This window comes from Nicotiana tabacum, chromosome 5 (genome assembly GCF_000715075.1).
Source record: "Nicotiana tabacum cultivar K326 chromosome 5, ASM71507v2, whole genome shotgun sequence".
NCBI lineage: Eukaryota > Viridiplantae > Streptophyta > Magnoliopsida > Solanales > Solanaceae > Nicotiana > Nicotiana tabacum.
Window position 1 is genome coordinate 126,885,114 of NC_134084.1, and position 15,975 is coordinate 126,901,088.

Genomic DNA, 15,975 nt, shown 5'->3' on the forward strand with positions numbered 1-15,975 from the left:
CACAAGCATGGGGTTTTTACACAAAAGACCAAGAAAACAACCAGTAGGGTAAAGGAGATCCAATCAAAAGGAATCAGTGACGAATCACTAGCCTTATTAAAGGGATTTCAAAATCAATCACTTGGTTGGTGAAACCTTTTAAAAGAGGAGTTTTTATCATATAAAAAGCATACAGCTTAAACAAAGAAAGAGTCTAACAATGGAAGTTTCGGAGTCACAAGCAAACAGGGTTTCGAGTTCGATTATAGGCTCACAGTGAGTCTGGAAACTTAGGGTCCCAAAGTGAAACCCTAGTGCCACTTATCAAAGAAAATCCCCAAATCTTTAGGTTTTCAAATAGAATCATGGGTGAGAAATCAAGTTCATTGAGAGAGGCAAACATACACAAACAAGTTCAGAAGAAATAGAGGCTACGAGTTTTAAACAAAGTAGGTAAAAGCATACAAGCAGGAACATAAACAAAACCCAGTAACAAAATCAAAGAGCTCAAACTTAAACACGTATAGCAAAGAATGAGGAAAACAACACAAATTAATGTGTGAACAAAGAACAGAAAAAGTCTTGCATAATCAGGAAAGAAACAAGAGAGAGCAAACTCGAGCATAATAAGAAATAAACATACAAGTATAAAACACACATAAAGAGAGAACAAAAGATTCATAAAACATTTAAAAAAACTTTTCCAAAAACCCTAAAAATCGAATTTGAACAATTTCGAAAGGGAAATTTGAGGAAAAATCTTAAAACGTCAAGTAAAGACCAGGCATGTCACAAATCTGAAAGAAATAAGCAAGTATAGAACCTTGGAAGGCTTAAAAATGGCAGAGAAGACCCTAGAATGAGAAGGTCTTGAGGAAAGTCGGATCCTGCGTCGAAGAGACTCATATTGCTCGAACACGCCGGAAAATGGCCGGAGAGGCCATAGATCTTACAGATCTGAGACAGATCTAAAGAAAACCTTTGAAGTCAGGCCTCCAAACTTCGAGTAACTTAAGTTTAATGGTGAGAGAGAGTGAGCACAGGCCATCCATGGCCAGGAATGCCATGGATTCCGATGGAAACATGACAGAAGTAGGTGGAAAGCAGCTAGGGTTTAGGAGAGGGCTAGAGAGGATTTGGGAGATGAAGGCGGCGTCTTTGATACAAATGAGTTAGGGTTAGGGGGGTATGGGAATTAAAAAAGGAAAGAACGAATCACGGACGTTGATCAAAATGATCAACGACCAGGATTAAAGGGAAGTCGGGCGGGTCTGAAAACGGGTCAAGGGGTCGGGTAAAAATTGAAATTGGATTGTTTCAATTTGGGCGGAATTGGGGATCAATTTGAGGCTAACATTGAAATAATAATGGGCTATGTGTTAAATAGCCAATTTCCCTCTTTTTATTTTATAAAAATAGCTAAAATGATTTTAAAAACAAATTAAAAGCACTGAACTAATTAATAATATATAAACATTAATCTAAAAATACTGGAAATGATTTTATAATTGTAAAATGCTTTTAATCGTAAGATAGGCTATAATTGCAATTATATGCAATTCAGCTTTTAAAATACCAAATAAATTTGTAAAAATATGAAAAAATCACATTAATCATATTTTGGTGTACATATGAGAATAGAAATAAATTATTCACCAAAATAATAATTTTATGAATAATTATTGGATTTTGCACTGCTAAAATAGGCAATAAATTGATTTTAAAAATCTTAAAAATTAGGAAAAAATACCAAAACTCTTGGGCATGCTTATATATGCATACACATGCTATTTGAAAAGCAGTTTGAGTGTAAAAAATATATAGGGGAAAAATTGGGTATCAACAGTTATTATATTTTCCCCACCTTATGAAATTCGGTCCCCGAATTTAGTTCAGCTACTTACCTGTAGACTGAAACATATAAGGATACTTGACTCGCATAGAATCTTCCGCTTCCTATGTAGCTTGCGTTGCTTTTTTTACTATATGATTTCTCCATAAGACTTTCACGAACATATTTCTTTTGGTTGTAACTCCCTAACTTGTCTATCAACAGTAGCCATCGGCTCCTCCTCGTAAGACAACTTCTCATCGAGCGATACAGTAGGTGCTTCAAACACGTGAGATAAGTCTCATATACATTTTTTATTTTTTTCATTGAGACATGTAACACCGGATCAATAAAAGACAACTCAGGAGGGAGTTCCAAATGATATGCCATACCTCTCACTCGTTCAAGTATCTCACACGAACCTATAAACCTTGGGCTCAACTTATCTCTTGTTTTCGAATTGCATCACGCCCTTCATAATAGAGACTCGTAGAAACACTTTGTCCCCCAATTGTAAACACTAAATCTCTTCTTCTCTTATCCGCATAAGATTTTTGTCTGCTTTGAACTTGAGCAATCTCTATCTGATCAATTGGGCTTTGTCAATAGCTTCTTGTACTTAGTCGGGTCCCAATAAGTTAGTCTCACCAACATCAAAACCTCCGATAGGAGAACGTCATCTTCTACCATATAATGCTTCGTACAATGCCATCTGAATACTGGACTTGAAACTATTATTGTAAGCAAATTCTGCTAAAGGTAGATAAGTATCCCAACTACCTCCAAACTCAATTATGCAAGCTCTCAACATATCCTCCAAGATCTGTATAGAATATTCGGACTTTGCGTTTGCGTGTGATAAAATCTAGTACTAAGATCTACTCGGGTACCCACGTTTCTTGAAAAGGTTTTCAAATTGTGAAGTGAATGTGATCCTCTATTAGAGATGATGGACTATAGAGCTCTATTGAGTCAGATAATTTTTTGTTCATGTATATATGTGCATATTTTACCTCACTATAGGGGGTTTTGACTAGCAAGAAACGTGCCTACTTTGTAAGCCAATTTACAACTTTCCCACATATAATCACACCTCTAATGGTTTGAGTAATTTGATCATATAATGTATTGTAATTCTATTGTGTTTTCACTTCAGAATCTTGAATTGTTGTAATGGAGTCGCAAGTGCTTGCCTTAAAATGCTAACATGTCAAATAGTTAGAAACAAAGTTAAGTTTTTTTTCCTTCTTTCTTTTCCAACCAATCAATATTTTTTTATAAGTCAAGGTGCATCTCATAGACATGAGATATACAATGTATCTAGAGTTGTGAGCTCCATCACGAATAGCCTGTCTCAACCTATATATGTTTGCTACACATAATTAATTACATAGTCAGAGAATACCCTCACTATTAACAGTCATATCCTTACTTTTACCAGCTAGAAGCTAATCTTGGTAGTTAAACAATCGCTCTTCCTCGTATTGGCTAACCTTTATGGACTCTACATCAGGCTTGATCAGTAGCCAATAATGTCTTTGATTTTTTTTTCATATTAAATCTAATATGTGTACCCTCTATTCTATGCATATCTTGTCCAGAAGTATCTTTACAAGAGCCATATGCACAAATCACCCAATTTTTCTTTTGCGTAAGCTATATTTTTTATCTTTCCAGAGCAATACAAAACAATAAAATTATATCTTCAGTAGTTCCCTCCACCAGCATTGCTAAATATTTATATCTCTATTGGTTTTAAATGTACTTCAGGCTCTTGTGCTAGGAATAATTCTCATAGGTTTCTTCGTATAAAGAGTGTCTCTAAATCTTAAAAGGAAATACCACTATGACTATCTCCAAATCATGAGTGGCATAATACAACTTGAGCTTCTTAAATTTTCTTGAAGCATAGGCTAACATTGGTGTGATTGTTAAATATGCTTTGAGCTTCTGGAATCTCATTGTACATTCCTCCATCCACTGAAATTTAGCAATTTTCTATGTTAACTTGGTGATTGGTGGTGCTATCTACATAAATCCCACACCAATGCCTATAGTAGCATGTCAATCCAAAAGCAATCTCTGTAGGAGAAATGGATCTCGACCATTTAGGAACTGCTTCTATCTTCTTTGAAGCTACCATCTTTTCATTCTTAGATACAATGTGTCCTATGAATACCACTGAGTCTAGCTAATTGAAGAACTTGGAAAAAAATGATTTTCCTGCAGCGTCTTTAACATGTTTTTTTTTCTCGTGCTCCTCCTAGGTACGAGAATATTCCAGAATATAGTAAGTAAAAATTATGATTTTTTTTCAAAAATAACTCTGAACACCATATTTATTATATACATCAATGTTGTTGGAGAATTGGCCAATCTAAATGACATCATAAGTAACTCATAATGTTTGTACCGGGTACTAGAAGCAAACATCGAAATATCTTCCTTTCTTATTCTAAGTTGATGATAACCAGACTAAAGATTAATGCCTCCTTGTAACTGATCAAACAAGTTATATATACAAGACAAAGAATATTTGTTGTGTATTGTTATCTTATTTAATTATCTGTAGTTGGTACATATTCTTTAAGATTTATCCTTTTTTTTCCCAAACAATATTAGTGTACCCCATGACGCAACACTCGATATGATAAAAACCGTATCCAATAGGTCTCACAATTGTTCATTAGCTATCTCAATTTCGTTGGTGCCATATGATATGGTTTACGTGTCAGGTGTCACATCAATACCGGAGTTTATTTATCATATTGGAGGTAATCCTGGAAATCCTCAGATACATTAGAAAATCCCTCACTATGATACTTTTATTTTTTCCAACCTAAGTTCCACATCTCTTGTATCTCTTTATGAAGGTTACGAGACCTTAACCAATTTTATTCAATAATTGTAGAGCCTTCTTAAATGATATAACCTCGACTATCACTGGGATATGATTCTTTTTTTTTTTCCCTTTTTTTTTACAATTGAGTTTGCTAGATATGTCAATCTAAATACCTTCGCATGGTAATAAAAAGTAATTTAATAAGATATTAACCAATCACAACTATAAGCACGTCAAAATTAACAAGGTCAAGTACAATTTGGCTAGATAGGGCATCCTCTCTCTCAATTTGAATCAGATAAGCTTAATACAAAGTTTCAAATGTACGAGATTTTTCCCTAAAATTGGCAACTATTAAAGGATCTCATAATATCTCAAGATGTTATTTATCTAACTCTTCGTCCCATATAAGAAAAATAATATTGATACAACGAGATTTTCTAGTCTCTACCTTCTTAAATGAATTCTTAGTTTCATTACAATCACATCCAGTTCTTAAATTATATTTTTCTTCTTCTAGCAAGTTCAACTTCTACATAATAGGTCAGAGTTTTCGTATGTGAGAGTATTGCCTTATTTAGACAGTTAACCAACCATTAGAGAAGCATCTAAACCTAAGGCATCACGTACCTAGCTGGTTAATAAAACATGGTGTTACATGTCAGTGCATCCATCATCTGAATTAATTTCTTAAGTATCTATCAGATTTGCACTTTCAACTATCGAGAAGGAAATGATTCAACTACCAAAAGTTGAATAAAGTGACCCGCAAGGATCACTTTCCATTACCTTTTCTTGACCAAATGCTAGATAGACTTGCTGGGCGTGCCTTCTACTATTTCTTGGATGAGTACTCCGGGTACAACCAGATTTTGATTGCTTCGGAAGATCAGGAGAAAACAACCTTCACTTGTCCGTATGGCATCTTTGCATTTTCTAGGATGCTATTTAGTTTGTGTAATGCACCGGCTACATTCCAACGATGTATGATGTCCATATTTACCGATATGGTGGAGGACATTTTGGAGGTATTCATGGACGACTTCAGTGTAGTGGGTGACTCGTTTGATTAATGTTTCAAAAATCTTGACAAGGTGTTGGTCTGGTGTTAAGAGACCAATATTATGCTTAACTGGAAAAAATGCCACTTTATGATCGAGGAGGGAATTGTCCTCGGCCATAAGATTTCAAAAAATGGTATAAAGGTGGACAAGGCTAAAATTGAAGTGATATCAAAGCTTCCTCCTCCTACTTTAGTCAAGGGGGTGAGGTATTTTCTTGGGCATGCGGGGTTCTACCAAAGATTCATCAAAGACTTTTCTAAGGTAGTGAATCATTTGTGAAAGTTATTGGAAAAAGATGCCAAGTTCATGTTTTATGAGAAATGTATTCAAGCTTTTGAACTTCTCAAGTACAAATTGACAACCACTCTCATTATTACCGCACCCAATTGAAGCTTACCTTTTGAGCTCATGTATGATGCAAATGACGTTGCGGTAGGAGCGGTCTTGGGTCAAAGAGTCAACACGATGTTTCACCCGGTGTATTATGCAAACAAGACAATGAATTATGCTCAAGTGAACTACACGGTGACGGAAAAAGAGTTGCTCGCAATTGTGTTTGTAATGGAGAAATTTAGGCCTTATCTCATGGGCGCCAAGTTGATAGTTCACAGTGACCATGAAGCACTCCGCTACTTGATGACAAAGAAGGATTCCAAGGCAAGATCGATGAGATGGGTTCTATTACTTCAAGAGTTTGACCTTGAGATTGTTGATCGGAAAGGGAGTGAAAAGCAAGTGGTGTACCACTTGTCCCACCCGGAGGAGGAGGGGAGGCTTTGTGATGGCCTTGAAATTAATGATTCATTCCCTGATGAGCAACTTCTCTTCGTATCTGTGAATAGCATGCCTTGGTTTGCGGATATTGCCAACTTTCTTTTGACTGGTATTGTTCCGTGTAAGCTCTCTTCTAACCAAAATAAGAAGCTTAAACGGGATATCTTGGACTACTATTGGGATGAGCTTTATTTGTTCAAAATTTGCAATGATGGTGTGATCCGAATATGTGTTCTAGAAGAGGAGCAACTGAGTATTCTTGATGCTTGACATTCCTCTCCCTACGACGGTCACCATGGTGGGGCAAAGACAGCTTCAAAGGTGCTTAGCTGTGGATTCTATTAGCCTACATTGTACAAGGATACGGGTGATCTTGTGAAGAGATGTGATGAGTTCCAGAGAGCTGGCGGAATTTCAAAGAAGGATGAAATGCCTCTCACCACTATTCTTGAGGTTGACATATTTGATGTGTGGGGCATCGACTTCATGGGACCTTTTGTAAGTTCATGTGGTAACACATACATTCTAGTGGCCGTTGATTATGTTTCCAAGTGGGTTGAAGCCTTGACTTTACCCAAAAACGAGGCCCGGAGTGTTGTGGCTTTTCTCAAGAAGAGTATCTTTACTCGGTTTGGCACTCCAAGAGCAATCATCATTGGTGGGGGTTCTCATTTCTGCAATAAGGCATTTGATACTGTGCTTGCAAGGTATGGTGTCAATCATAAGGTTTCAACCCCTTACCATCCTCAGGCTAGTGGGTAGGTTAAAGTCTCCAATAGGGAGATCAAGAGCATATTGTCAAAGACTGTTAATGCAAATAGGACCGATTGGTCAAAGAAATTTGATGATGCTTTATGGGCCTACAAGACTGCTTACAAGACTCTGATTGGTATGTCTCCATACTGGTTGGTGTTTGGAAAAGCTTGCCATCTACTGGTTGAGTTAGAGCACAAGGCCATGTGGGCTTTGAGGAAGTTAAATCTTGAATGGGATGTTGCAGCAAATCTTCGCGTGGAGCAACTTAATGAGCTTGATGAGTTCCGGTTTCTTACCTATTCCAGCTCGTCCTTATATAAGGACAAGATGAAGTACTTACATGAAAAATATGCTCGTGAAAAGGAGTTCAAAGTAGGTTATTTGGTTCTCTTGTTCAACTCCCGATTATGTCTATTTTTGGGAAAGCTGAAGTCAAAATGGAGTGGACCTTCTGAGGTAGTGATTGTGACTCCATTTGGTGCTCTTGATTTGAAAAACAAAAATGATGAGATCTTCAGAGTTAATGGGCACAGAGTGAAGCGCTATCTTGAAAAATTTGATGACAGTCATGTTGTGGCAATGATCCATCTCAAGTGATTGATGGTAACCTACGTCGTGCCGCAACATTAAATCAGGAGCTTCTTGGGAGGCAACCCATGTGTTTTTCTTTGATTTTCTTCTTAGTGTAGGATTTGTTTTTGGACTAACTGGTTGTGAGATATGTATAGGGATGTTTGATGCAGTGCAAGACTAAGCTGGAAAAATGGGTCACTCTCTGAAGTTTGGACCGCGGCCGTGCTCCATTTTTCGCGGTCCGCAGTGGCCTTATCGCGGGGGAAAAATTTGATTGCAGACAGCGGTACTAAACAGTTCAAAGTGCGGGTTCTCTGAAGTTTCAACCGCTGCCACAGTGCATTTTTCGCGGCTAGCAGTGACTTACCGCTATCGCGGAGCATTTTTCGCAGTCCGCGGTAGTCTCAAAACAACAAGACTTCTGAACTTCACAACCGCGGTCCGCGGTAGGTATGACTGTGTGGGCCCAGGATCTTTTCTATAAATAGGTGGTCCTATACCCTTTTACACTTTTCACCCATTTTACTCTCAAACAACACAATACACTGCTCATCCATGCCCTAATTTGCACAAACACATGAACTGAACTTCATTTGTCTCACATTTCACATATGGTAAATCCAATCAATCCTTAGTCTTTAATTTTGTAATTATTTACTTTTAAATTAATAGTTCTTACTTCTTCTTCCTTTTTCTCTTAATTTTGACTTAGGGTTCTGTAGCAGTAACTAGATTAGGTTTAAAATAGTTAGAATTGATTACTCAACACCTAGTGGGATTGATATTGTTGATTTTATTGCTCGAATGCATGAAAAAAATTAGAAACCCTAGGTGTTGAGCCATAATTTGACTGTTGCGGTTCGTGGTTGTTTTTTTGCGGTCAGCGGTGCCCTTACCGCGGCCGCGCTTCTTTTTACGCGCTCCATTGTACTATTGAATCAGAGAGTGGGTAGTCTGAGTCCCTCACCTTTGCGGCCGCGATGCATTTTCCGCGGTCCGCAGTGCAGCCTTCGCGACCGCGATACAACTTTCATGGTCTGCTATTTTGTTCTTACACTGTCAACTGATATTTTGCACTGCTTCTTCTAATATTCGCACAAATAAATTTCAACTGATTATACTTGCAGATAATGGTTAAATCTAGAGGAGGTGACAAACAAAAAGGGAAAGCAGAATCCTCTCGGGGTAGGGGACGAGGACAGATTAAATTGACCTCAACGGTTCGGAAAGCAATTGGGAAAACCGGGAAAACCATCAGAGCTGCAGATATAGCTATTTCTTATTTTGAGGGAAGTGAGCACTTGCCTTCCCGGGAGGTATCAGAGTCTGATTCAGTGCCAAAATATGTTCCAAACTTCCCGGGAAGACTTAGGGTTAGAGATGAGCCCACACCTCCAGCCTCTCCTACTGCTCGTGCTTCAGTTCATGTTTCTTCTGAGTCGTCTGATAGCTCAGCAGAGAGCAGTGATAGTTCAGCCTTAACATCACCTACACCTTTGTCACCTAGACATGATGTAAATGCTGGGGTACCAGATGAAGAGGGAGGGGATGAGACCCAACTCGGGGGTGTGGAAAGAACTAGAAACCCAGAAGTGTGGAAAAAGAGATTGGTTAGTGAGCTGGCTTATCACAAATTCTGGGAGTGGTGGCCTCTAAGGTCACTTATTCATGAGCGCTAATTCATAGAGCGAGATTGTCTGCCTCACAACCCCAACGTGAAGCAGCATTTCAATAACCGTGTGGGATGGGATTACTTCACCAGCAGTGTGTTAGATGCAAATGAGCACTTAGTCAAGGAGTTTTACACTAATGCTTCCCATATCAAGAAGGATACAAAAGTGACTAAGGTGCGAAACCTAAAAGTAAAGTTTGATGGGAAAACAATAAATGAATACCAGGGCTTCAATGAGGAAGATGAAACTTTATACTTGGAGAAGGTGGCAATGGATGGGGATTCCTACCCGTGGTTGGCATCATACTTAGCACTCCCAGATACCACCCCAGCATGGTTGACAACAGGGGTTCCTATCTTGAGGAACACCCTTAACTTTGAGGCTAAGGGTTGGGAAACTTTCGTATGCACCAAGCTTGACCCCACTACCCATGAAAACACCTTGCTAGTCTCCCGGACGATATTAATAGCAGCTATTATGGCGGGGTTCCCAATCAATATGGGAAATGTCATGTCTAGGGTGGTCAATGAGGGTGATAGATCGTATCCCTTCCTGAACTTCCTCACAATATACTTCGAAGATCAGGAGGTGGAGAAAAGAAACTTTGATGTAAAGGTGAAACCCAAAATGCCCTTTTCATGGTATAGCCTCAAGTGTCCAAACAACCCCAAAGCTAAAGGATCCAAGGGAAAAGCTACTACTTCTACTAGCCAGTCTGAAGAGCCAACAGTGGTAGTCACTCCTTCACTACCCCCCACTGCCATGCTAAAGCCTGCCTCCGGACCATCTACTTCCAGGCCTTTAGATATTCCATCCTCCTGAGCATATCTATTGACTACCCAGCGATTGAGCCAAACACTCTCCAGTATCAATAACTAAATGCAGGCAGCAACCTCTAAGCTGTCTTTGCTATCTAGTTAAGTGGCAGCCCAATCAGTGCCCCCACAGCCATAGGTGCCAGCTTCAGTAGAGGAGTCTCTCAAGGACCTTCTAGACAACCAGAAGAAGCTCCTAGAGAACCAAAAACTGATAATGGATGCTTTAGAAGTTCAAGGAAAATCACTTTAGGAGGTGAGCAAATACACAAAGAAGCTGAAAAAGACTCAGGCCTCGAAGGCGTTTGTGAAGGAATTGAATAATTAAGGGGGGAGGTAGAGAAGATGAAGGCAACAGACCACCTATCATTGGATCTGCTATTACTGGACCAGCCTCCAGCAGCTCAGACAGAGTAGGTGCAGGAGTAGGAGACTGAGAGAGCTCCCAAGAAGAGGCGATTGATGCCCCAGGTGTATGGTGTAGTGATTGAGCTGGCGAAGACTGAGGCAATTGCTTCTGGCCAGCCACAGGCCCCCAAAATAGGTGATCTAGGCACCCAGCCAAAGGACCCCATCCAGCCACAGGATCCCATCCAACCACAGGCCCCGATGTAGACAGAGGACCCAAAAGGAGTTTTCTTTACTCTCTATCCTTCTTTTGAGTTTATTTTTGGTTAGTTAACATTGAGGACAATTCTAGATTTCATTTGAGGGGGTGGCCCTACTTTGATTTGGTTTGTAAATATGACACTATTTTCTTTCTTTATGCTTATTTTTTTCACTTTTGGTATGTATATAACTTTACATTTTATTCACTTTTCGTTACTTTTCGATCTTGGTATGTATATAAAGTTACTCTCTCATGTATATATTCATTTCATCTTATGTATATTCATTTAAACCCCTCTATTGTACATATTTAGTTTACTTTTCGCATTTTACTTCATAGCTTCTTTTGCAGTTTCCCTTAATAATATAGCTTCTTACTTTATTTAATAGCTTCATTTTCGGTTCATAGCTTCTTATTTTACAATTTAGTGTGATCAATAAGCCTTTGATTTTCTTAATGCCACAGTTCTTTCCAAAGGTGGAGTTTGTATGAACCAGGTGGCTCTTCCCGATGATGGATGGCATGACAACCTTCTTAAGGGTTTGAGTCTGTTTTTCTTCGTTTTTGTGTGAATAGTAGTTAGTGAGCAACAGTGCCTTAGGCAAAGCTTCACTTGAGGCTAACACATGTACCTTTTATCTTATGGTTAAAAACATATTGTTGTGTATAGTATAGTGATAGTTATGGCCTTGAGACTTTTGTGTTGACTAAACAATCATCGAGTGGTTTTTCGGAACCATTTGTGTTGCTCAAATCTTAGCTAAGGTTGTTGTGGGCCCCCGACACTATTTCTTTAGCAATCCTACAGCTTGTGTGGTGAGGTTTTGATTTGCAAGTCCAAGTCTTGTGCCAATAAGTCTAGAACTTGCCCTGAATGTTTGTATAGGCGAAATCCTAAGTGTAGCTCGACTTGAGAAGTGATTATAGGATCTACTTGATCCCAATTGAATCTTGAAAATATCCATAGCCTACCAATGATGATATCTCTAGTCAACCCCGTTGAGCCTTAGCCCTTATTCTTTCAATAACCATGATACAAGTCTTTATCCGTTCTAAAATGATCCTCTCTTGGCACCCTATCTTTCCTTAGCACAAGGCCAAAACATAAGTTTGGGGGAGAGACGAGGAATGCAAAAGTGATACAACATACAAAATGAAGAAAAGAAAAGACAAAGAAAAAGAAAGAAAAGCCAAAAATTCAAAAAGAAAGTGAACAATGTAGAAAAAAAATGAAGGGATTCAATAAAAGCAAAAGATAAAAGGCATGGAAACATTAGAAAGGAGAAAAAGGATTGAAATGAACAAGAAAGAGTGATAGTGTGTCTCTCTAGCCCCTAAAGAAGAAGTAAATGACTCAAAGAGTCAAGAAAATGTGTACCAAAATGAAGCAAATGAAGTGCTTAAGGGAAGATAAAACCTTCTTAGACCAATATATCCTACCTTGAACCAAAAGACTTCATTGAATTCCCACAAAAGCCCTATATGATCTTGATTTGAATGAATCTTACATTAGTGGTGACTTACATAAGGGGCAAGCTTATGGTACTTAGAGCCGGACTTGTGACTTTCCTTTGAGAGAGATGAGTGTGTTTTCCACAATCCTCATTCTGAGCGCTACAATCTAAAAGTGAGGTTTGCTTGTGGAGAGTTGAGGAGTATGAGTTTGGGTTCCACAACGACCAATGTAACATAAAGAGTTTCTTTCATGAGTTGAGTCAACTCATGATGCTTTTGTATCGCACTACATCCATGGTACTAAAAAGGTTGAATGTTATTAATGATGCATTTGAGTTGAGGGTAATTGTTAGTCCCAATTGATTCTTGAAGAGATTACTTTAGAACAACTGAATTTTCCTTTCTTTTATTTTGAGGAGGTGGGAATTACTTTGTTTGCTTGAGGACAAGCAAAAGTTTAAGTTTAGGGGCATTGATTCTCGGGATTCTAGTCTATTTTATACTCCTTTTTGCTTGAGTTTTAGAGTAAAAGTGTGTACAAGTATTCCCAAAAGCTAGCTTGTTGTGCTTGTTTGCAGTGTTTGGTCAAAAAGAGATAAGGATGTCATAATCGGCTCAAAAAGGAGTGAAACCTGCACAAGTTCAAAGCCAAGTCAAAGCAGCGCTACAGTGGAAAATCCACCACGAACGCAGAAGACCCACCACGACCGCGGTCCGCCGTGGCAAGGATTCAGAGAGTTGTCATTTTGGGAATTCCAGTCATCGCTGACCGCGGTGCTTTATGCAGAAGCGGAGGACCTACCGCGATAGCGGTCCGTTTACCGCGGTCCACGGTGAAGAGGTTAAAAGAGTTGGAAGTTTAGCTGGAAGATTGAAGACCGCGGTCTGCGATTGATTCGATGCGGCCGCGGTAGCCTCACGGCTGCAGCGGTCCATTTTCCGTTGTCAACGGTACCTCCATCAGGGGTATTTTGGTCCGAAAAATTTAGCTGTGTATAAATACTTTCTTTTCAGATTTTTAGGTCATTTTATTAGTAGTGAGCACATGAACAGTGACTTTTACCTATTTTGAAAAATTTTGTAGCTAGTTTAGCAATTAATCTTAGTTACTTATCTTGTAATTACATTTTATGGGTTATTCTTCATCTCAATCTATAATTTCTTCTTCAATTATGAGTAGCTAAACCCATTAGATAGGGTTGTGGCTCAACCCTAGTGTGGGTATTTAATGTGTCTCTTATTTTAGGGCTTAGATGTTTATGGGTGATGAATATTTGGCCTGATTTATGCTTTCTATGTTGAATTAGTGGTTCCAAACACTAATTTGTACCTTTTTGACTTAGGCTCTTCTTCAAAAAGAGAGACTAAGTCTAGGAATTTCAGGTCAACAAGGAATTTGGGTATATTCAAGAGATTGATAGCCCCAATTAAAGTGTTAAACCTAGAGATAGTAATACCAGACTTGAGCCAACATTGCTTGCCAAATTGAACACCCAATTGGGCTTGATAAAGCCAATTAGGGCAAAGTCACTCAAATTACCGAGAGGTATAGAGTGAGTAGTTTCGTGCATTGGCTATATCACGATCCCAACTATAACATTATTGCCCTAAGTTTGAGATCCCGTTAGATACTCACCTAGGAGAAAATCACTTCCCTAGTGCCTTTTTACCCATTTGGAAAACCCTACAAAAACATCTTCTTAGTTTAATTTTGTGCATTATTAGTATAAAATTAGAAGTAACGAACAAACAAGAATGATTGGAAGTGAAATCAAGAGCACTACACTTTGCTAGATTAGATAGGAATCCAACTCCAAATATAACTAGCTCCCTGTGGATTCAATCCCGACCTTCTCGGGTAAAAGCTGCATCGACCGCTCTTACCACTCTATACTGGTGTAGAGTTGGATCCGATCAACTATCTGTATTGGTGGTAAAAAAGAGCTACATGTGGAATCTTAGACTGCTGTGGTATAACACGTAAGAGCAATGATATAGCAACACATGGCAATCTTATTTGATAGAATAAGAAAGGGCACAGGAGGAAAACACCTACGAGGTAGTACCGAGCCTAATAGCTGGCAAAGACTGAATCAAGACAATAAAAAGGAAAGACTCATGAACCTTCAATTAATGAGGAAGGGAATCAAAATTGTTACAGAACCTCGTGGACAGTTACAATTACCAATTATAACGGATCATTAATACCATTAAAGCTCGTAATGATTACTACAATAAATTTGATTATCAGTGATGAATTATTTTATCACCTAAAATTCATTTTTTATCACCGAAGAAGTTTTGTGACGAAATTATTTCAAATTTTCGTCTCTAAAACACCGCCACTAATAGTATACAAAGACAACTTTGTGCTTCATCCCTAAATAAAATTATATTAACTACAAAATTATTTCCGTCCCTAAATATAAAGTATTTATGACGAGCCTGTTTGTTATAAAAAGTATTAAAAAAATCGTACCTAATAGTGTGATTTCGTCACTAAAAAATGCATTAATGTAGACGAAATTACCTCGTCACTAACTATTTAATTTATTAGTGACGACATCGATCGTCTCTAAAACTTCATGTATTTCATAGTTGAATAAACACAATTTTGTCATTAAAGACTACCTTTTATATACAAAAAAGTATATTTCCCTAAAAATATAAATTACTGACAACTTTGCTTTTGTAAAGAAATGATTTACAATTTTGTAGTTGAAATCTATTATTTCGTCACAAAAAATATTGCTTTCTTATGATAGTGTCAATTACAATTGTCATAAAACTAAGCAATACAATTGTCATAAAACTAAGCAATTCGTAGTCATGTAGTCGTTGCTGAAAAATAAAGGCTTCTAAAGGTATAATTTTTGGTCACTAATTACAAACATTTGATTATGTTCCGATCCGTAGTGGTACTATTTATAATTAGTATTTTACTATTTTTTTTTTAATTCAAAAATTTATTATTACATCAATTGGAAATACTTACATAATAAAACATACAAGGTAACAATAAAATTTGCACCCGCGATCATATAATCAAGAACAATAAAATAAAACATCTCATTACAAAATCCTTAAATTAGAACACAAATAAATAAAATTTATCTAAGACGAAGTCTAATCGAAATACATGAATATTGATTATTGAAAGAAAAAAAGTACGTTGCTTCCCCCAAATGCTAGTGCGTGTCTAATAGCTTCACTCTTGAATGAATTTTCATCTTCATGTACCTGCAAAAAGGAAAAGAAGTTACAATTTTAATAAATACTTTTTTATCACTTGAATTAGAAAAAATACATTTTAAACGTATAATTACAAATTAAATATTAATTGAAATTAGAGAATGAGAATAGGTAGTGATAGAAACACTTCTCCAATTGTTCCTTATCCATAACCACAAGAATTCAGACTGAGCGATAGACTTTTGAGCAGTTAATCTCTCAAAAATTAAACAAGAGTAGACAAAATTTCTTCATATGCTTACAATTAATTAAAATTAAATAAGAACTGTTATAAAATAAAGACTGTAAAGTAAAGACAAGTATAGAGAGAAACTGATATATTATTCGAACTCAAACTGATGTACATAATGA